Source organism: Coenobita brevimanus, chromosome 115 (assembly GCF_032717465.1).
Source record: "Coenobita brevimanus isolate Jiangsu-jjx chromosome 115, ASM3271746v2, whole genome shotgun sequence".
NCBI classification, from domain to species: domain Eukaryota; kingdom Metazoa; phylum Arthropoda; class Malacostraca; order Decapoda; family Coenobitidae; genus Coenobita; species Coenobita brevimanus.
The window spans coordinates 14,184,503-14,206,397 of record NC_137068.1 but is presented as its reverse complement, the minus strand read 5'-3'; the positions used below and the strand labels follow the sequence as shown (position 1 = coordinate 14,206,397).

Below are 21,895 nucleotides of genomic sequence, written 5' to 3'. Positions count from 1 at the left end.
CCATCACCAAGGTCCTGTTCCCCAAAAGGACTGCAAGCAAGGTGCAGCTAGTGGCCGTCACTTGGCTGCCGGTGCGGCTAGTGGCCGTCCCCAAGGTCCTGCTCCCAGGAGTGACTGCAGACGAAGAGCGGGTGGCAACTGTCTCTTCCCTAGTGCGGCTAGTGGCCATCACTTGGCTCTGCGGAGGAGGGGATGCTGTTGTAGAGAGGTCGGCAGCCATCTCTTGCCTAGTGCGGGTAGTGGCCATCACTTGGGAGCTGTTTGGGGCTGTAGTACAAGCCCCACCCCGAACCTGTCGAATGCTGGTCCGGCTGGAGAGTAACCTGCCGGGGCTGCGGGGTTGGAGTTGGCATGTCTGAGGGTAAGAGGGGCGCATGGTAGTAGGGGACGTAGGACCGTCTGGCCCTGGTCCTCTATGCGCCTTCCAGTGGTCTCCCTCTGGGGTGGGTGTCGCATCCCCGTTGCCCCTCCATTGGGTGGGTGTTGCGCCAACCCTCTCGTGGTGTTCCGTCGGGGTGGGCATTTCAATTTTTTCATTATTATTATTATTATTATTATTATTATTATTATTAATGGCTGTCTGGACGCTGCCACTCCTCACCCAGGGTGGGAAAGGAGGTCCAGATGATGGTGATGATGATAACTGTATTACTTTCATCACTATATTATTATTATTATTATTATTATTATTATTATTATTATTATTAACATCTGAGAAATGAAAGGCCAGACTATTTTTATTTCTTCATTTCTTTGTATATCTCAAAACCATTACACATCAGTGTCGTCAACTTCCTTAGAAACTGTCAACTGCCAAGACATCTTAAGACTCCTTCAAACTTCAAGTTTCCTCCATATTTGACTCTCCAGGGTCCTCTAGATTCCTCCACCTCCTTCAAGATTTCCCCAGGTTCCTCCAAGACTCCGCCTCCTCAAGACTTCACAGTGAGCTCCCACGGTCCTCATGGGGCAACACACGATTAGATGATATTATTATTATTATTATTATTATTATTATTATTACTATTATTATTAGTTCTGTATTTTTTGAAGGTCACCAAGAACACTCATATATAGTAAAATTATAACTTATTTATTTATTTAGTTATTTACTTTATGTTTTGTTCTTGCTAGTGTGAAACAAATTTATTCAGCATGGGATAGTAAGGTGTAATAAGCAAATGAATAACTTAGCAAAGGTGTTAGAGGTGTCAGTGTTGAGGGTAGAGTTGTGAGAGGTGAAAAAGAGACCTGGGATAAGATGGAGTTTGACGGCAGGGATAATGGGCTGATTAGAGTGTGAAAGGTTGCTAGAGACTGAGCAGTGTGACCTCAAGGATAACGAACTCAATGACACGCTACTTGAGATTGAGCAGTGTGGAGAGACGCCATGAGATAGTTTGACCACAGGGATAAGGGACTGATTAGTGGTGCTGCTTGAGATTGAGAAGTGTGGCCTCCGGGATAAGACTCTGACTGATTAGTGAGGCTGTCAGAGACTGAGCAGTGTGGAGAGATGCCATGATATAAAGTTTGGCTGCAGGGATAACATACTGATTAGTGATGCTGCTAGAGTTTGAGCAATGTGGAGAGATGCCTTGAGATAGTGTTTGACTGCATGGATAAGGGAGTGAATGAAATGCTGCTAGAGACTGAGCAGTGTGGAGAGATGTCATGATATAGAATTTGACTGCAGTGATAACAGACTGATTAGAGAAGCTGCTAGAGATTGAGCAGTGTAGAGACACGCCACAAAATAACGAAGGTCAATCCAGAAGCGTTTATAGATGAAACAAAGCGAAACAATTTGTGACGGTACTATTATAGAAGCTGCTAGATATTGAGCAGTGTAGTGAGATGCCATGAGATAGTGTTTGACTGTAGGGATAAAGGACTGATTAGTGAGGCTGCTAGAGACTGAGCAGTGTGGAAGGCTGCTGAAGACTGGACAGTGTGCAAGAGAGAAACCAAGAGATAAAGTCTGACAGCAGGGATACATTAGTGAGGCTGCTGAAGAGTAAGCAGTGTGGAAGGCTGCTAGAGACTGAGCAGTGTGGTGAGACGCGCGACATTGGACTTCAGTGGGGATGCATACGGACGTTTTGACACTGCTTGCAGGTTACAGTCGTATTACTCGGGTGCTGGAGGTTTGCTGGGAGTGATCGGACCAGCACGCGACTTTGACCATTCAGTACAGGGGCGGACAGACATTTTAGCTCTGGTTGTAGGGTACGGACTATTTCCCATTCACATGTCAAACCCAGCGGCCATGATACCAAATGTTTGAACATGTCGGCTGGCCAGCTGAAGTTCTCAAGGACTTTTCCGTCAGGATAATAGCAAATAAATGGTTTAACAGAACCAAGGTCCGGATACTGCATGTCAGGATAAATGAGGGACTAATGTACATTTTATTACTCACCATCACGAAATGCCACAGTACATCTAACATCACATTAACCCGTCACGTCCCGAGCTATTTCACACCTCCAACACCCCCCAATCCCGAGGTATTTTCGAAAAAAATTTTTTGGCTAAAACCTCCGCTTTTGTTGAGAAACATCGAAATTTCATTGAGAAATCGCTCACCTGAGGTTTGAAATACTCAATCCAGGTAGCAGTACCTCCTTACCTGACTGGGTTTTCTAACACGCAGGCACCAAAGAAAACGAGTTCTATGAGAGGGTAACTATTTCACACCACTCATAAATGGTTTTTATTTATTTACTTGGTACAAATTTATATGTAGTACGAGAGTATATTGGTTTTCAAACAGTAATATAGGCATCATAAGCATTGTTTCACTCACTAACTCATCACCATACCTGACCTTTTTTTGCCACAATACCTGATCATCAATTCTGTTTCTTCCTCTAATGCTATGTAAACTTTGTCCTCCACATTGTCATCGATTGGGGAATCACTCTGGCCCTGAATGTCTTTATTGGCCAGATCACTGGTAACAGGTGAATTGCCGAGACAATGGCGTGCAGGGGGAGGAGGGAGGTTATGCAGTGTAAGGCATTGTCCCTGCTTGGCATCTTGTAGAGGAATAGAGGAAGGTGCCCTGTGTATACGTACGAAAAATCGTGTGCGAAAATTGAAATTTGTGCAAATTAGGGACCTTGCAATTGCACGAGGTACCAGTACGTCGTCGGGACTGGCAAATGCAAAATGTTGCAACGTACCCATACGTCATCGGGACGTCTCGGGTTAAAACGGTTGTCATGCAAGGTAATGAAATAGTCCAAATAGTTTAGTCAAAATGATTCTAGTGCATTCTACTTGCCGCTCACCTCCTGTCTGTGAAGGTGCCAGTTAATTTGACTAAGGAGTTATATGTGAGGATTTCAGTTGTCCATCTTTTGTCATCTCACTCTGTAATGCTAGGTGTTTTAGGGGTCGGTTTCCCATCCCTTAAACGCCTAGTGTGTAGCTGGGCTCTCTTTCTAGACTGGAGTTTAGACATATAGGGGAGAGGCAGGACACAAAAACTCAAGGCAACAACCTTACACGTGTATTACTAATTTGTACAGTGGAACCGGTAGATGTCACAGATACCAAACACACTGAACAATTACAACTCTTACGTCTAGACATAGGTTATCAGTATCACGCAGGATACTGCTCGGGTCAACATGAATAGCACTTGGGGCAGAGGTTTCTGTATTATTAGTTATAGGAAGTCTAAGTTTTATATATTAATGGAGTAGCTGGTATTGTTTCACTGCTGGTAAGTGTTACTTTAGCACTAGGGTCAGTGTACGGTTCTAGTATTAGGTGCTATCTGATGGTAGCGTATTCACTATAATAGACTGCGTGGCTGCGTTCATAGTTGCACTATCACTTTTACTCACTCCACCACTTTGATATTACCACTTGTGCTTTCTTATTGGCTTCTGTTATGAGGTTAGTCCACTGCTCTGCCTTCATGTCACTGAGTCACGTACACTGTGCTATCACTGTTACTCTTTTCTGATCTGGGCGTCATGGTGGTCAGGTACAAGGGCGGCGAAGGTGTCACAGCCTTACTACTGACAGGGCTGGGTTCTGCCGGAGGCCTCTGCATCCAGAGGCCACGGGATCACGCGGGGGGGGCGTCCTCTCTCGTCTAGGGCTGCGGGTGGCAAAGGGCCCCACGCTCTCAGAGCTGGGGGTGGCAGTATGACCTTCAGGGCTGGGGCCGAACAACTGCCTGAACTTCTCGCTCAGGAGCCTTACGGATGACGAGCCCTCAAGAACAATTTCTTGAGAGTTACTGATGTAACATGCAGCTGGACAAGAGGACCACCAAGACATAAAGTAACTTGGTGGTGGGATGAGGGTGTAGAAGCTGCAATTAAGGAGAAAAGAAGGCTTTTCCGGGAATGGAAGAAGGGCGGTAGCAAAGAGGAATATTTGGCTGCCAAGAGTAGGGCCAGGAGAGAGGTATACAGGGCAAAGTCTGAGTCACAGAGACAATTACTTGATAACCTAAATCGTGGGGAAAGGAAAAATATATTTAGGGTGGCAGGTCAGGTGAAGAGGGATAATCGGGATATCATAGGTGAGCAGTGTGTGAAGAATGATGAAGGAAGGGTAGTGGTGAACAGTGAGGATATTAAAGATGCATGGAGAGAGCATTATAACCGGTTGTTGAATGAGGAGTTTGACTGGGACAGGGAAGGTTTGGAGCCAGCAGATTCAGTGTCTGGCCCTTAGCCTTTGGTTGATACTGCTACTGTGAGTGAGGCAATAGGCAGGATGAGGGTGGGGAAGGCAGCAGGTGTGTCTGCCGAAATGTTGAAGACCTCAGGCGATATAGGGGTGAGTTTAGTCACTGACCTGATAAATAGGATTATTTATGAGTGTGTTGTCCCAGATGATTGGCTGAAGAGTGTAATTGTAAATGTGTATAAAGGGAAGGGTGATGCCCTGGAAAGAGGAAATTATAGAGGTATAAAGCTTTTAGATCAGATAATGAAGGTAATGGAGAGAGTTTTAGAAGCTATGAGTAGAGAAAGAGTGAATATTGATGAGATGCAGTTTGGGTCTATGCCAGGTAGGGGGACCACTGATGTTCGACAGCTTCAGGAAAAATATATTGGTAGGAGAAGGGATCTTTATCTTGTTTTTGTTGAATTGGAAAAGGCCTTTGACAGAGTCCCTAGAGAGGTGGTGAAGTGGGCAATGAGAAAGCTTGGCTTGGAGGAGTGGCTGGTTAGGGTGGTTATGGCCATGTATGTGGGTGCTCACACCCAGGTGAGAGTGCATGGAGATTTGAGTGATGAGTTTTCCGTGAATGTTGGTGTGCATCAGGGGTCAGTCTTGAGTCCCATGTTGTTTATCATGGTACTTGAAGCCCTTTCACGTGACTTTAGAAACGGACTCCCGTGGGAGTTGTTGTATGCTGATGATTTGGTGTTGATTGCAGAGGATGAAAGGGAGGCGGAGGAAAGGTTTAGGAAGTGGAGAGATGGTATGGGGCAAAAGGGTTTAAGGGTAAATGCAGATAAAACAAAAGTGATGATATCTAGGGTTGGTGGCGGTACTGTCAAAGACGAGGGAGAATGGCCATGTGCAGTTTGCCACAAGGGCGTGGGAAGTAATTCCATCTTGTGCGGTGTGTGTGATAAATGGGTGCATAAGAGATGTAGTGGTATCAGAGGTAGACTGCGAGATAATGCTGATTTTATGTGTACGGCGTGCTGGGGTGAGCAGGTGGAGATCGTCAGACGTGAAAGGATTGAACTTGCTGGTGAATCTCTTGAGTGTGTGGACGAGTTTTGTTATTTGGGAGACATGTGTGCTGGAGGTGGGGCTGGAGCTAGCTCTGTGGCTAGGGTGAGAAGTGGTTGGAAGAAGTTCAGGGAGCTCTTGCCTCTCCTGACATTGAGAGGGCTCTCTCTACGTGCTAAGGGGTCTTTGTATGCAGCATGTGTTAGGAGTGTAATGCTGTATGGCAGTGAGACCTGGGCAGTGAAGGAGGAAGACATTCGCCGGCTCAGACGTACAGAAATGACAATGATTAGGTGGATGTGCAGTGCGTCCCTGCGTCCAAGGCCTGGAGGGGCTGGGTTTACAATGGAAGAGTTGGGAGGTAGGATGGGACTGGAGTGTATTGGTGTTGTGATGAGGAGAGGTAGATTGAGGTGGTTTGGACATGTGGAGAGGATGGGGGATGATAATTGGGTGAGGAAGGTGAGAAGTGTTAATATTGGGGGTGGGGTTATGAGGGGTAGACCGAGAAAGACATGGGACGAGGTCATTAAGTGTGACCTTAGGGTTAAGGGACTGAACAGGAAGGCTGCAATGGATCGTGCAGCGTGGAGAGCCGCCATTAGGTGACCAAGGCCGACACATGCAAGCATGTTGGAGCCTTTAAAAACGAAACGAAACGAAACGAAGATCTCCGGTGTCAGGGTGTGGGGAGATCACGCCTGGGGGCGGTCTGGGGTTCCTGAGGGCTGTGGTCCCCGGTGCTCAGCGGCGCCATCATGAAGGGGCTGTGGCACTGGCTTACGTTGCGGTCCATTAGGTGGGTTTTCTCCAGAGCCAGTTGCAGGGAAAAGAGGCCGGGGGAAGTCACGGGGCCTCTCCAGTACTCCTCCAGGCTGGGGACTCCCTCTGATTCGTGGGTGAGAGAACAGGAGTCAGCTCCTGATGGAGGAGCGGCTACAGGCTGTCTCCTGCCATAGGGCCCGGCTACTGGCCGTGGCCTGGGGAAGGGAGCAGCTACCAGCAGACCCAAAAGCGCCTTCAGAGCGGCTACAGGCCGTCTCCTGACGAAAGCGGGAGGGGCTGCAGGCCGTCTCCTGATTTCCCTCAGAGCGGCTGCAGGCCATCTCATTCAGGAGGGTTGAGCGGCTACAGGCCATCTCCTGACGAAGGCGGGAGGGGCTGCAGGCCGTCTCCTGATTTCCCTCAGAGCGGCTGCAGGCCGTCTCCTTCAGGAGGGTTGAGCGGCTACAGGCGGTCTCGGGAAGGGCACCTTCAGATCGGCTACAGGCCGTCTCCTGACGAAGGCGGGAGCGGCTGCAGGCTGTCTCCTGATCCCCCTCAGAGCAGCTACAGGCCATCTCCTTCAGGAGGGTTGAGCGGCCACAGGCCGTCTCGGGGAGGGGACCTTCAGAGCGGCTACAGGCCGTCTCCTGATGAAAGCGGGAGCAGCTGCAGGCCGTCTCCTGATTTCCCTCAGAGCGGCTACAGGCCGTCTCCTGATGAAAGCGGGAGCAGCTGCAGGCCGTCTCCTGATGAAAGCGGGAGCAGCTGCAGGCCGTCTCCTGATGAAAGCGGGAGCAGCTGCAGGCCGTCTCCTGATGAAAGCGGGAGCAGCTGCAGGCCGTCTCCTGATTTCCCTCAGAGTGGCTACAGGCCGTCTCCTTCAGGTGGGTTGAGCGGCTCCAGGCCATCTCTTTCAGGAGGGTTGAGCAGTTACAGGCCGTTTCAGGGGTGCTGGGAGGAGCTGGAGGAACAGCTCCACCCCGATGTTGGTTGGGGAAGTCTTGCCTGGAAGGTAGTCTGGTATTCCCGCTATGGTGGCGGCATGCGAGCTCTGGGTCATTGGGGCGCGCGGCCCGGGCGGACTTGTGCCGTTGTTGCCCCGAGTCCCAGCACGCTGTTGTTGCTCCTCTATGGGCTCCTTGTGGGGGTGTCAGGTCGTCCCCTGTGGCACTATACTGCATTTTACACTTAGTCATTGTTTTAAAGAAATCTAGTTTATATTATCATAAACAGTGTTGTACACGCATACTGACAGCTTTCACTTTACGTATATAACTTGATGATATTAAGTGGTTCAAGCCAATCAGTTCTCTCCTTACAACTTATTGAGGTTCCTGAGTGATTCATTCTCAGAAACGTGTTTACTATGGAGCAGCTGCCAGATATCTCTATATATCAGATTATTTGGATGCACCTTCTACTAGGGCAACTGTACATTTATTGGCTGCGGTAAATATGTTCACTTAGTGCTAAAGAATGTTTGATGTCACTAACCGAGGAAAAGCTGCCACTCTTCACCAGATTATTTAATTTTCGACATTCATTTTGTGTGCCCTCTGTGTCACTAAAAGGAAGAGAGAAATTATAACATTATTTTACTCACTGCTACAGGGAAGAGAGGTTGTAATATAGTCAAATAGAATCAAAAATTGGTGGGCTGTCAACCATCTCGGTGTTGGGACAGTTACTATTCTTTCCTTCCTTAAATATCGATAAGCTTTGTTTTACATTCATTTCATGTATTTGTCCATCAAAACAAAAATAAATATGTTCTGAGAAACATGTAACGATTCTCCGTTAAGAATTATTAGCTCGACACGGTTGAAGATTGTACGTTACGATCACAAACAACAACAAACTTATGTGTGTCTGCTGCCCCAGTGGACCTGCTGTACAAAGATCATGGAAAATCGTTGCACAGAAAAATTGGCAGTGCCTAGGCTGAAGTTTTTACTGAAGTCTAGAGGAATACCCTGTTCAGCGTACACCACTGGTGTGTTGTGCTGACTTTTTGTATGGTATATTGGAGCCCCCGGCATCGTCGGATTTTGGCCGGTGGTCTCATCTTTGCACGTTTTCGGCTTTAAACATTGTACGATTTTCATATGAAAAACTGTGCAGATTTTCTTCAGCATTTTGGAGATGAAGCATTGTTCTTTTAGAAAACTAAATTATATGGGTTTCAAACAAAAGGTGCAGCTAGAGACTTGTAAATATGTGATGAATGCTGTCACACCCCATGTGCTTTCACGGCTTCTATAGTAACGTTTTCCTGCATTTATCGCATTAAAGCATATCCAGAAAATTTGTATAACTGTAATGCTAGTTCAAAAAGGCCCAACTCCTCGGTCCTAGAACACCTAACGTGTAGCGGGGTCTTCTTTCAAGACCGGGGCTTAGTGCAATAAAAAGAGGTAGGACACAAAAACTCCAGGCAATAACCTTTACACGTATATTGCCACAGTCAGACACAGGACAAAAACAGCAGATTGTACAACACAATATACGGTGGATAATAAAACCTTAACTAGATAATCAGTATCTCACAGGATACTGGCTTAACAGACACTGACGCTAACACTCTACATTTAGTGCACAGGTTTACTTGGAACACAGGGTCACAGTGCACGTGGGAGAGTAGGAGTGGGTAGGCAGGGAAAGACTTAGCCCCCGTGGCCGCAAAATATTAGACATTCGGTGGGGAATGAGCACAGACATTCTGACGGGTTATAGTCATATTACTCGGGCACTAGAGGTTCGCTGTGAGTGATAGGACGAACGCACAATTCTGGCCACTCAGTACATGGTCAGATGGACATTTCAGCCCTGGTTGTGGGTTAAAGACTACTTCCCGCTCACAGCCTGAGCCCAGCGGCCATGATACTGAATGTTTGGACATGTCGGCTGGCCGGCTGAAGTTCTCAGGCAGTTTTATGTCCAGATAATAGCAAGTAAATTCAGATAATGGTTTAATTAAGCCAAGGCCCAGTGTCCGGATACTGAACATGTTCAGATAATGAACGTCCAGATAAATGATGATCACTATATTTGAAAGAAGCATATGGAGTCACATGGAGAGACAGACTGACAAATTACTGTAGGAAGTGAAGGAGTGTTGTGGTGTGGATGTGGATGTGATAGGAGGCATCAGGAGAAACAAACTGAGGTGGTTTGGCCATATGGAGTGGATGGAGAGTGAGGGATTGACGCGGTGAGGTGGAGGGGGGGAGAGGGAGGGGGAGGCCAAGGATAAGATGGATGGAGAGGTATACGAGAGAGGGGGGTGTGAGCTAGGAGAGGAGCAGTGAAATAGCAGGGGACAGGGTGACATGGAGGCAATTTGTGTGTGGCCACCCTTTAAGGGATTAAGGCATCTGGCAATAGATAGATAGACTAATGGAAATGGAAAGTACAGATGGTAGCAATTGTTTGTGGCCACCCCTTATGGGATTAAGGTGTCTGGAAATAGATAGATAGATAGACAGAACACTATTTTTTCTCACCGCATTTCTATACTCTTACTCATCAGTTGTCTGTTTTTATTACCTTACCTAACACCAGTGAAGAGATATCATTAATACCAATTAAGCCGATTTCCGGTGGCATATGTGGCCATGGAATTTTTTTGTGGCCCGGGAGCAGCTATCACTGGTGTCAGATACTGATTTTCCAATCGTCCTGAGTTTTATACAATGTTTCCTTGGTGTTTAGCATCAATATGGAATACCCTGTGTGTGTTTTGATGTCCAAATATGGCAGACTGACCTGAAAATAGTGCCAAAATTAGGAGGGGTACTGTATGTTTGTGCTTACTGCTGTTAGTGTGTGTGTGCGCACACACTTGTTATGCTGCGAGTGGTGACATCATCAGAAGAGCCTTGCGGCATGCAGGCGGAGCCCGCTCAGTAGGAGATGTGAGGCTGGTAAGTGCGGTTGTTTTGCATTCTAATACTGGCAGCAGAGTGTAGTTCGAGCATAATGGCGGAGTGCTCAACTAAGTGGCCTCAAAAACTTGAAAATGATTCTGTCTATGAGAGCTGGAGGAAGGACGTTGACATTTGGTGCGAACTGACCGACTTACCGAAAAAAAGGAAGGAAGAGTGAGGGTGGCGTCCTCGGAAATAGATACTGCTGATTTGAAACAAGATAATGTTCAGAACTTGTTGAACAAACTAGACGGTTTGTTTCTCGCAGACAAAGGACATCAACAGTTTCCAGCTTTTCATGAGTTATACAACATCAGAGGAGTCGGTGATATGAACATTTGAAAGTTCGTGGCAGATTTTTTTTTATGCGAAGAAGGAACCAAAGGCAGCAAGCCGGCAATTATTGTTCCTGCCAAGGGAAAAACAAAATACAAGAGAGAGAGACAAATTCAAGATTTGATCACTTCGAGATGCCTGGACACACTGCATTTGAAAGACTGGAGATCATAGGAAGCAGGAAATACAGACAGAGGGAGACAGTTCCAGAGTTGACCTGTTGCATAAATGAAGGACTGGGAGTAACGGTTAACTCTTGCATTAGAGAGCTGGACAGAAAAGGGATGAGAGTTTGCTGCCTGACGGGTGCTATGCGCCCGTCGTAGAGGTGGAGGAATGCATGCAGACAGTTCAGAGGAGCAGCGACCATTGAAGCAGCGATAGAAAAGAGCAAGATGCAACAGTGCAATGAAGAGACAGAGGTTGAAGGGAGCCAGTAAGTGGAGGAGAGTTAATGAGATGAAAAGCCTTTTACTCCACCCTATTGAGAAGAGCTGTATGTGGAGAACTTCCCCACACATGCGAGTTGTACTCCACGCAGGGGTGGATAAAACCCGTGTATAGAGTCAACAATTGTGCAGGGGTAATGAATGAATGGAATCGGCTTAGCACACCTAATCTCTTGGAAGCAGATTTTACAAGAGATGTAATATGACCTCTCAAAGATAAGTCCCGAGTGAATGAAACCCCAAGCACGTTCAAGGATGATGCAGGATTAAGCTGAGTATTATTAAACATTAGTGGGTACACCTGTGGAAGATTTTGTCAGGTTGATAGGTGTAAGAACTGAGTCTTTGATGCATTAAAAACAACAAGATTATTTTTACCCCAGTCAGAGATATGAGCCAAGTCAGACATTAGGTGTGCCATAGCCTTGTCCCTTGTTTGTTGAAGTAACTGCTGAGATGGACGTTGCAGGAACAGAATGGAAAGGTGAAAGGTGGAGTCATCAGCGTACGAGTGGATAGGGTTAGATGTACAGCTTAGAATTCATTGATGAATAAAAGGAAGAGAGTTGGTGATAGGACAGAGCCCTGAGGAACACCACTATTGATAGATCTAGCAGAAGAACGATGGCCGTCTACAACCAGAAAGGAAGCTACAGATGAAGGCACAGACAGAAGGATAGAAACCGTAAGAGGGCAGTTTGGAAATGAAAGATTTGTGCCAGACTCGATAGAAAGCCTTTGAGATGTCAAGTGCAATGGCAAAGCTTTCGCCAAAGTCCCGAAAGGAGGATGACCAGGAGTCTGAAAGGTAGGTGAGAAGATCGCCAGTGGAGCGTCCCTGACGGAACCCATACTGACGATCAGAAGGAAGGTTGTGATAGGAAAGATGCTTTAAAATTTTTCTATTAAGAATTGATTCGATAACTTTTGAGAAACAGGATGTTAAAGCAATTGGACGATAGTTAGAGGGTTGGGAATGGTCACCCTTCTTTGGGACTGGCTGAATGAGAGCAAACTTCCAGCAAGAAGGAAAGCTACAAGTTGATAGACAAAGACGAAAGAGTTTGCCTAGGCAGGATGTACGCAGAGAAGCACAGTTCTTGAGAACAACAGGAAGGACTCCATCAGGCCCATATGCCTTATTAGTACTGAGGCCTGTGATGGCAGAAAATACATCAGCTGAAGAAATTTTAATGTCAGCCATGAGGAAATCAGGAGGGGGAAGTGAAGGAGGAACAGCACCGGAATCGTCTAAGGTGGAATTGGAGGAGAAAGTCTGAGCGAAGAGATCTGCTTTATCAGTAGAAGAAATAGCTACAGAACCATCAGAGTAGAAAAAAGGAGGGAAGGATGATGACGTAAAGTTGTTAGAAAGGTTTTTGGCAAGGTGCCAGAAGGAGCAGGAGGAATTCGAGTTGGAGAGTTGAGAGCATATGGTACGGATGAAATTATTTTTAGGAAAGCGAAGAACAGACTTAGCACAATTCCAGGCAGAATCATAAGCAAGATGTGATTCAGGGGTGGGTTGGCTCTGGTACCTATTATAGGCCCTCCCCTTGTTGTGGACAGCATTAGAACAAGCATCATTAAACCAAAGCTTTCTTGCATTAGTCAAAGGATATGAGAAAGGAATGTATGCTTCCATGCCCACCGTAATGCGCAAGGCACACTCAGATGGCTCCTGGCCATGGAAGCAATAATCGTTACAGGGAAAATCAAAGAAGCACTGCCTGAGGGCCTCCCAATCCGCAGCTCCAAAGTGCCACAGACAACGTTTCTTTGGAGGGTCTACAGGCCGTACCGGAGTGATTGGACAGGTTAAGGTGATAAGGTCGTGATCAGAGGAGCCCAGCGGAGAGAAAAGATTAACAGTGTAAGCAGAAGGATTAGTTGTAAGGAAGAGGTCAAGTATGTTGGGGCTCTCTCCAAGGCGGTCAGGGATACGGGTAGGATGCTGTACAAGCTGCTCTAGGTCATTAAGGATAGAAAAGATGTAGGCTTGTTCACCAGGTGGATCAGTGAAAGGAGAGGAGAGCCAAAGGTGGTGGTGAACACTGAAATCTCCTAAAATGGAGATTTCAGAGAAAGGAGAAATGGATAGAATGTGTTCCATCGTAGAAGTAAGATAGTCAAAGAATTTTTGATAGTCAGTAGAATTAGGGGATAAGTAAACAGCATAGATATATTTAGTCAGAGAATGACAGGAGAGCCGAAGCCAGAGTATAGAGACTTCAGAAGAATCAAGTTCAGGAGCATGAGAGCAAGATAAGTCGTTGCGTATATATAAACAACAGCCACCTTTGGCTTTGAAATGAATATAGAGAAAGTAGGAGGGTACAGAAAAGGGTTTGCTGTCAGTTGCCTCAGAGAGCTGAGTCTCAGTTGGAGAGAGAAGGTGAGGTTTAGAGGAGAAGAGGTGGTGCTCAACAGAGCGAAAGGTAGAGGAAAGGCTGCAGGCACATCTGCGTACATTAGGTTGCAGGCACATGGGCATACACGAGGTTGGCATGTGTGCATACATGAGGCTGCAGGCACGTGTGCGTAAGCGAGGCTGTGGATGTGTGCATTGTGTACAAGATATAAGCATCTTTGTATACAGCATGAAGCTTTATAAATGCCCAAAGATGTGATGACCCAATTCCCAGTACCCTTCCCTCGGAAAAAGGCCTCTGGCAACTGCCACGGCCTAGTTATATTTCCTTTACTGCACACTGGAAAGAACATTATCTAGATGAACAACAACAAAAATTAATATATAAATGTTGTTCATGTGCATATCTCGCATTATGTGCAAAGAAACCACATACTGAATACAGTAAAACCTCACAATAACGGACTAATTGGGGCCCAAGGCATTCTGATAAAGTGAAATTCTGATAAAAACAACATCCGGACTTCCCCCTGCTAACCATGACTTTTTCCAATACATCAGACATTAGTCCCGATCGCATCAATGGTTTTTAAACTGTTTTCACTACCTTTGCAGTACTGTACTGTATTATACATTCACTACAATAATCAAATGGTATATAGTAATATATTTAATATTACTGTACCATACACTGATAAACATGTCTTTTATTTACCTTGTTGTGGTGAACATAGCTGAAGTGGTCAGACAATTCTGACTGCTTCTGGCTTTATTGGAATTTTTCCGAAATATAAGAATTTAGTCCGGTACTCATTGATTAAGATATATGCGAATTCTGGGCCAAGGAAGTCCATTATATTGAGGTATTCCTGTAATAAAGTTGAGGCTCTAGCCATATAAAAGAATATGAAACACACAGCCTATCATTCAATGGTTTCAGGGTTAAAATAAGGAGAAACTCTAGTCAAGCTTATTCTAAACCCTAAATCAACAACACTATGGGGAAATGTCACATAAAATGAAATCTATAGTTAAAAGTAATGTGGTAGGTGGGGGCACCCATCATCCACCCACTCAGTGCAGTGGTACTCTGTTTCAGGGTAGCTCCACATTGAGTGGCAAGCCAAATGATTTCCTGTATACCATGAAATCGTTTACAATACTGGGTGATAACCTCATAACCAACTAGCACATGTTCCCTAGGTAACAGCTAGTGGGTTGGTGGAGGATTAGTGCCCCTCCCTGGAAAACAACTAACTAAAAATACAAACAAGAAGCCTCAGACCAGGACTGACCAACAGGTGATGACTAAGGACCAAACAAACGACATGGTACGGAAAGTGACATGGAATGTAAGGGGTGCAAACGATGAGGTGAAAGAAAGAGAGATTGTTGAGGTGCTTGAGGGTACAATAGTGGACATATGTGGTATAACTGAGACTAAATGTGGAGGTCAGAGTGTGAGAGAGTGGAAGTATGGATGGGGTATATGCACAGGAATGGGTGAGAATGAGAGGGCAAAAGAAGGAGTATGTATTGTTGTGTGCATGAGATGGAGGGAGAATATAAGAAAATATGGATTAGTTGGCTCAAGGATTGTGTAGGTAAGATTGAAAGTAGGACTACATATGTGGTAAACTGTGTGTGTGTTTGCACCAACGCAAGATCGTGCAAGTAGAGTGACAGAAGAGTTCTGGGCAAATGTGGAAGCTTGCATAGAAAAGTTCGAAAGGAATGAAAGAGTGTTTCTGATTGGAGATTTGAATGGAAAAGTTGGGAATATGAAGGTGCATGGTGTAGTTGGTGAGTGAGGGGTGCCTGCAGAAGTGGATGAGAACAGCAGTGCTCTAGTGGACATTTGTGTGGGGAGGAGGTTGGTGATAACCAATACCAACTTTAGACATAAAATGATCCACGGGTACATGTAGTGAGTGATGAGAAGGGAGGGTGATGAAATGAACAAACGGAGGGCAATGATTGATTATGTGGGTGTGGATGACAGAATGAGGTGTGTAATGGATATAAGAGCTTACAGATGTTGGCGGCGTGGTCTTTCTGACCACCATGTGGTGGTGGTAAAAGTAAAGGTTCAAATGCAAGGGAGGAATAGAAGGTGGGAAGGACAGGAAGAAGTAGTCCATACAAGGAGGGTAGAAAATTTGCTACATGATATGAAAAAGGCGAAATATAAGAGAGAAGTGGAGGAACAATTGGATAAATATGATTTGGTGCAGATGGGGGAAGTGGAAGGCGTGTGCAAGATATTCACAGAAGAAATCTGTGCAGCATGTGGGGTGGTGTGTGGGGTGAAGGGAAGACGAAAGGGGGGGCAAGGAACATCACGGTGGAATGAAGAGGCGAGACAAGCTGTGGAGCAAATGAAAAAGCATATGGTGAGTGGATGGGAAGCAGGGGCATGAAGGAAGTTGAGAGACAGCAGGGAGGGAGAGAAAGGTGAAAAGAATAGTATGAGAGAGTAAGAAGAGAATGGATAAGGAATTTAGAAGGAATCTGAGTGTAAAGTGGAGGGAATGTAAGAAAATGTTCTGGAAAGAGGTAAAGAGAATAAGACAGGGTGATAAAGAAGTTAGTCAGGGAGTGTAGGATAAAAATGGTAGAATGCTTGAAGAGAAGGGAGAAAAAGTGAGTAGATGGAGAGAACACTTTCAGAAACTGTTAAATATAGAGAATGAGTGTGACGTGTGGATATGTGGCTGGGAAATGGCTTGGAGAAGGAGGGTGGTGAGAAGAGAGGAAGAATCAGGAGGATGGAAATAGTGGAAGCGATGAAGAAAGTCAAAATGGGGAAAGCCCCAGGAATTGATGGAGTGTGTGGTGAAATGCTGAAGCATGGGGGACAGATAGTAGTAGAATGGATGTGAAAGATGTGCAGATTGGCCTGGGAGGAAGGTAGAGTCCTGGAGGAATGGAAGTCAGGTACATGTATAATTATTCCCCTGTACAGGGGAAAAGGAGAAAAAGAAGTGTGTGGTAATCATAAGGGCATTTGTCTTCTTAGTGTAAACTGGAAAAGTGTATGGAAGGATACTTATTGACAGAGCAGGGGAAATAACAGAGGAATTAGCTGGTGAAGAACAGGGAGGTTTTAGGAAGGGAAAAGGCTGCTTAGGTCAGCTATTCATTCTTAGGTCCTTAGTGGAAAAGTTTCTAGAGAAGGGAAAGAAGTTGTATGCAGCCTGTATGGATTTGGAGAATGCATATGACAGGGTGGATAGATAAGGAATGTGGAAAATATTAGGAATATATGGAGGAAATGGGAAGTTGTTGAATGCCGTGAAGAGTATGTATGAGGATGCTAAGGCTGCAATGTGTGTGCATGGTGAACTGAGTGAATTTTTCTATCTGAATGCTGAACTGAAACAGGGATGTGTCATGTCTCAATGGCTGTTCAATCTGTATATGGATGGGGTTATAAAAGTGATACATGGTGGGGTAGTAGATGTTGGAGTGGCCCTAAAGAGAGACGGCAGTGTTTGGAAACTCCCTATACTGTTTCTTGCAGATGATACTGTATTGCAAAATAAAGACAAAGGGGAGCTGCAAGGCATGGTGAATGAGTCTGGGAGAGTGTGTAAGAATTGGAATCTAAGGGTGAATGTAGGGAAGAGTAAAGTTATGGTCTTCCAGTGAAATTATGTCACTGAATGTACAGTGAGGTTGGATGAGGAGGAAATAGAAAATGTGAGTGCATTTAAGTACTTAGGTAGTGCAATTAGTAAGGATGGAGGTTTAGAGGGTGAAGTGCTTGAAAGGGTACAACACAGAAGAAATGTTCCTGGTTCTTTGAAAGAAGTGATAAGAAATGGGGAAGTGAGCATGGAAGTTAAAAGGTGCTGCATGACAGTATTGTGATACCAACTCTAACGAATGGAAGTGAAGCTTGGACACTGTTAGAAGGACACAAGTCAAGAGTGACAGCAGTGGAAATGAGTTATCTGAGAGGTGCATATCGAGTTATATGAAGAGACAGACTGACAAATGGGGATGTGATGGAGCGTTATGGTGTGGATGTGGATGTGATAGTATGGAAATGGAGAAATACATTGAGGTGGTTTGGTCATGTGGAGAGGTTGGAGAGTGAGACACTAATGAGAGTGTGAACGAGGTGGAGGGGGGCAGAGACATGGGGAGACCAAGGATGAGATGGAGGGCTGGAGTGGAGAGGTGAGGTCTATCCTCATCTAACATGGTTTTCGCTAACACGAAAATGGTCTCATATGGTACAATTTTCTGGAAGCACTATTGCTTCTAACACAGCCATTGATGAAGCTAACGCGGTTATTTGAACTGGGCGGGCGGTGATGAGGTGAATCATAAGAGCACTGCCTTGCCAACAGGTGTCATCTACCTCCCAGCCAATTAAGCTTTAGTATTCTTGCTTTTGAACTACCCAGCCAATCAGGACACTGCCTGCACCCTTTTAACTGTAAATATACTCTTTACTAATTTTTTCAGCCTTATTAATGCTTTCTAGGAGGTTAAAATTAGGGGGTATAAAAAAATTTTCCACCACAAAAGGGGGAAAATGTGGACTTTGAGCAGGGGTGTAGAGGGAAATAGGGGTTTTCAAGAGTCCCTGTAACAGAATTTCTTTAACACAGTAGGGGTGCGGAAGCAATTACAGTACCCTCACGTCCAACACGGTAATATTGTCATGCACGGGTCCCGTGTTGGACCAAAAACGTGTTGGACAAACAACAGAGCTTATGGGGAAAAATGAATTGTGTCAACAACCCTAGGAAAAGTCACCCCAAATATCTACCATATAACTATATATATATTGGTACTACTGTAATTATAATAAATGGTACTGTACTATGAATGATTATTAACCTTTTAGGATGGTGTTGGTGGGCTTGCTGGAAATGGAAGGTGGTATCCGGGGCTGTAGATAGTCCTAATGGGTCCCCGGAGGATGGCTGCTGGTATCAATAGTAGGTAATAGCTGCTGCTCCTCCTCAACCTCCCTCATAAATCCTTTGAAATCACACTAAGAATCACTATCCTCATCCACATCCATGGAAGGTCCTGCTTCTGCCTGTCCTAGCACTCCGTAAGCCTTCACTGCTGCCAGGATCTTGTCTTGGTTTTTTATTATGGTCCTCACGCTAACTTCATTCACATCATAGGCCTTGGCAATGTCCACTTTCCTCTCCCTTTTTTTTCTTCCTCTTGATAATTTCTAGCTTGGTGGCCTGAGGGAGGTGCCGCTGCTTCTTGGGGTTCTCAGAAGGCTTCCTAGGCATCATGAGCAGGGTAAAATGCAGTAGCAAGGGCAGAAAATGCAGCAAGAAAAAAGCACCTTCCAATGCGAATTATGCAACTGAGTGGCGCTGTGGCGGAAGAAATTTAAACAAAACATCACATGACAGCAGAAGCGTTTTTAATAGGGCGACATCACGATCACATCATGATAGCGGGCGGGGGAGGCTACTTGATCGGAAGTTTTGATTGGCTGTCAGCATCACGGAAACGTCCAGTATGACCGCGTTGGACCGGGGGTGATCGTGCTAGAGGCGAACTCTGCAGATTTCGCCCACTTCTCTGAGCTCTGCCCGTGTTATGCTAATGCAACCGTTACAGTAATTAAATCTTATCAAATCGTACAAATTTTTTGCTCTCCGTGCTGGACGCAAATCGTGCTGGACAAACATGTGTTGGACGCAAGGATACTGTACAATGTTAGATGAGGACAGACTGTATATGAAGAGGGGGGTGAGCTGGGAGCAGGGCAGTGACATGGTGGAGGACAAGGTGATATGGAAACAATTTGTTTGTGGCCAGCCTTTACGGGATTAAGGCGTCTGGCAACAAATAGAGAGAGAGGTAAAAAAGTAATGTCCAAATCACGAATGTCATCAAATAACAAAAATAAACATCTAAAAGTATACTCTACTCAAAATTCAAAAATATAGACCAAACACACAAACAAACAAATGGATATTCCTCATCACCATCATAATCCACCCTCATTTCCCAACCTAGGGCAGGATGAGGAGTACCAAAGTCCAGACAGCCAATGTCTGCCCAACTCTATGGGCCACACTTCCATTCACTCATCATTCAAGCCCCCAAAATCCTGGCTCCACCTGACAAGTCAAAAAAGATTTTACCAAATTTTGTAACTTTACATATACCTATCTGACAGAGCCAATCCGAATGCTGTCACATTAAAAAGAGGTGCCAAATCCCTGGTTATGCGCTTCTTTGCACAAAATTCATCCATCCAGCTCGGTCTCTTGTCAGTCCCTTAACATCAATAACTTCCATACCTCTCTTCATCACACACTCATCCACCATATCCCTCCATCATCTTCTTGGCCTACCTTGCCTCCTCCCTCCTTCAAATTTGTTCAGATATACCTTTTTCATCACTCTATTGTCATTCACTCTCTCTACATGACCAAACCATTCAGTACACTCTCTTTGATTCTAGTATCCATATACTTCCTCACTCTGCATCTTTCACATATCACAGCACATTTTTCTGTATCCTATCCATCGTCTGCACTCCACATACATTCCACAGCAGTCCCATCTCCACTTCTCTTACTCTTGACTTTCCATTTTCATGCAACATCACAGTCTCACATCCAGATGTTAAAGTTGGCACTAACACTCCTTCATGTAAGCCTCATGCAGCTGCAGTACTCAAGCCTCTGTTTCTTATAAATGCCTTCATAGCACCAGCTATTTTCCTTCCTGTGTCACTCTACTTTCCACATCTTTTGCACATTTTCCTCTCTTTTCTATCGCTGTACCCAGGTATTTGAACTCTCACCAATTCCAGTCTCCCTTCATTCACTGTAACATGAACATTGGGAGTCACTTTCTCTCTCAGTAACCATCATTTTACTCTTTTCTATATTTACTCTCAAGGCACTACACTCACAGACATCTGCAAAACTCTGCAATAGTCTACCAAGCTCTTGTCTGGTATTTGCAAGTAGCACTGCATCATCAACATACAACATGTTTGAGATATTCCATCCATCATCATTCATTACCAACATCATCCCTCTCTCCATTACTCGTGTTTTTTTGTGGTAGGTGGGGGCACTCACTATCCACTCACTCGATGTAGTGCTGCTCTCAGGTGTCTGCCCATTCCTCTCCTTCCTCCTGTTCTTCCTTCCTCTTCTGTCTTTCTTCACTTCATTCTTTCCTTGTCTTTCTGCCTATACACTCCCTCTTTTGTCTTTCTTTCCTTCATCCTTTCCTGTTCCTTCTGCCTATGAGTGACTCTACACTGAGTGAGTAGTCAAATGGTTTTCTGAAGACCAGGAAACCATTTACTACGCCAGGTGATAACAATATAACCAAAATATTGGACCTGGTGGTTTAATGGATAATTGTGGCACTCCAATTGGATTGAGCCAGTGAAGGTTTATATCCAAGGGGTGGTTCGGGTTATTGCTCTCGTAATGCCAACCAGAGATGAGTGAGGCTGGTCACTCTCATCTTAAATGTCAGGACCAACTTGCCTAGCCTTGGGCTTCTACACTCCTCATGGGGCAACATAGGATTGGATGATGGATGGATGGATTACTTCTCTCATCACCCCATCCAAATAAATATTGAACAACCATGGGGACATCATGCAACCTTGTCGCACACCCACGATGATCATGAACCATTCACTTAGATGCCCATTTACCCTTACACATGTCTCACTACCATCATAAAAACTCTTACTGGCACCTAGCAGCTTACCATCTACATCATACAAGCGCAAAACCTTCCGCAATCCTTTTCTGTCTACTTTGACATATGCTTTTTCCAGATCCATAAATGCTATCAACACCTCATTGTCCTTCTCACACGCCTACTCCACTATCTATCTCACTGCAAATATTTGATCCTCACATCCTCTGCCACTCCTAAAGCCACCCTGTTCATCACTGACTAGGACTTCTGATATCTCTCATACTTCTCTATAATAATTCTTCCATATACCTTCCTACAATACTCAATAGACCTATGCCACAATAATTCTTGCACTCACTTCATCCACCTCTATTTCTGTACGGAGTACAATCACTGCCTTTTTCCAGTTTACTGGCACAGTTTCACTCATCCATGCCTTCTTACACACAGTATCTCCAACAAGCACTTCATTCCACTCTCCCCACAATGCTTAATCATCTCTACATACACCTCATCAATCCCAGCTGCTTTCCCATTTTCCAGCTCCTTTACAGCACTCATCACCTCTGCGAGTGTCACGTTTCCTGGCACTGCATTCCTTCACTGTACACTCCCAAAACAAATCATGTTAACATTCACTTTGCTCTCTCCATTCCCATTCA

At 45.2% G+C, this 21,895-nt stretch overlaps 1 long non-coding RNA gene across 1 annotated transcript in view; it reads right to left on the bottom strand.

The window, feature by feature from the left end:
- Nucleotides 1-830: 830 nt before the first annotated feature.
- Nucleotides 831-21,895, bottom strand: part of LOC145418644 (uncharacterized) — a 60,625-nt gene continuing 39,560 nt past the window's right edge. Inside the window, exon 3 of the long non-coding RNA XR_013900717.1 lies at nucleotides 831-961. This is a non-coding gene — a long non-coding RNA (uncharacterized LOC145418644). The remainder of the gene's footprint in view (nucleotides 962-21,895) is intronic.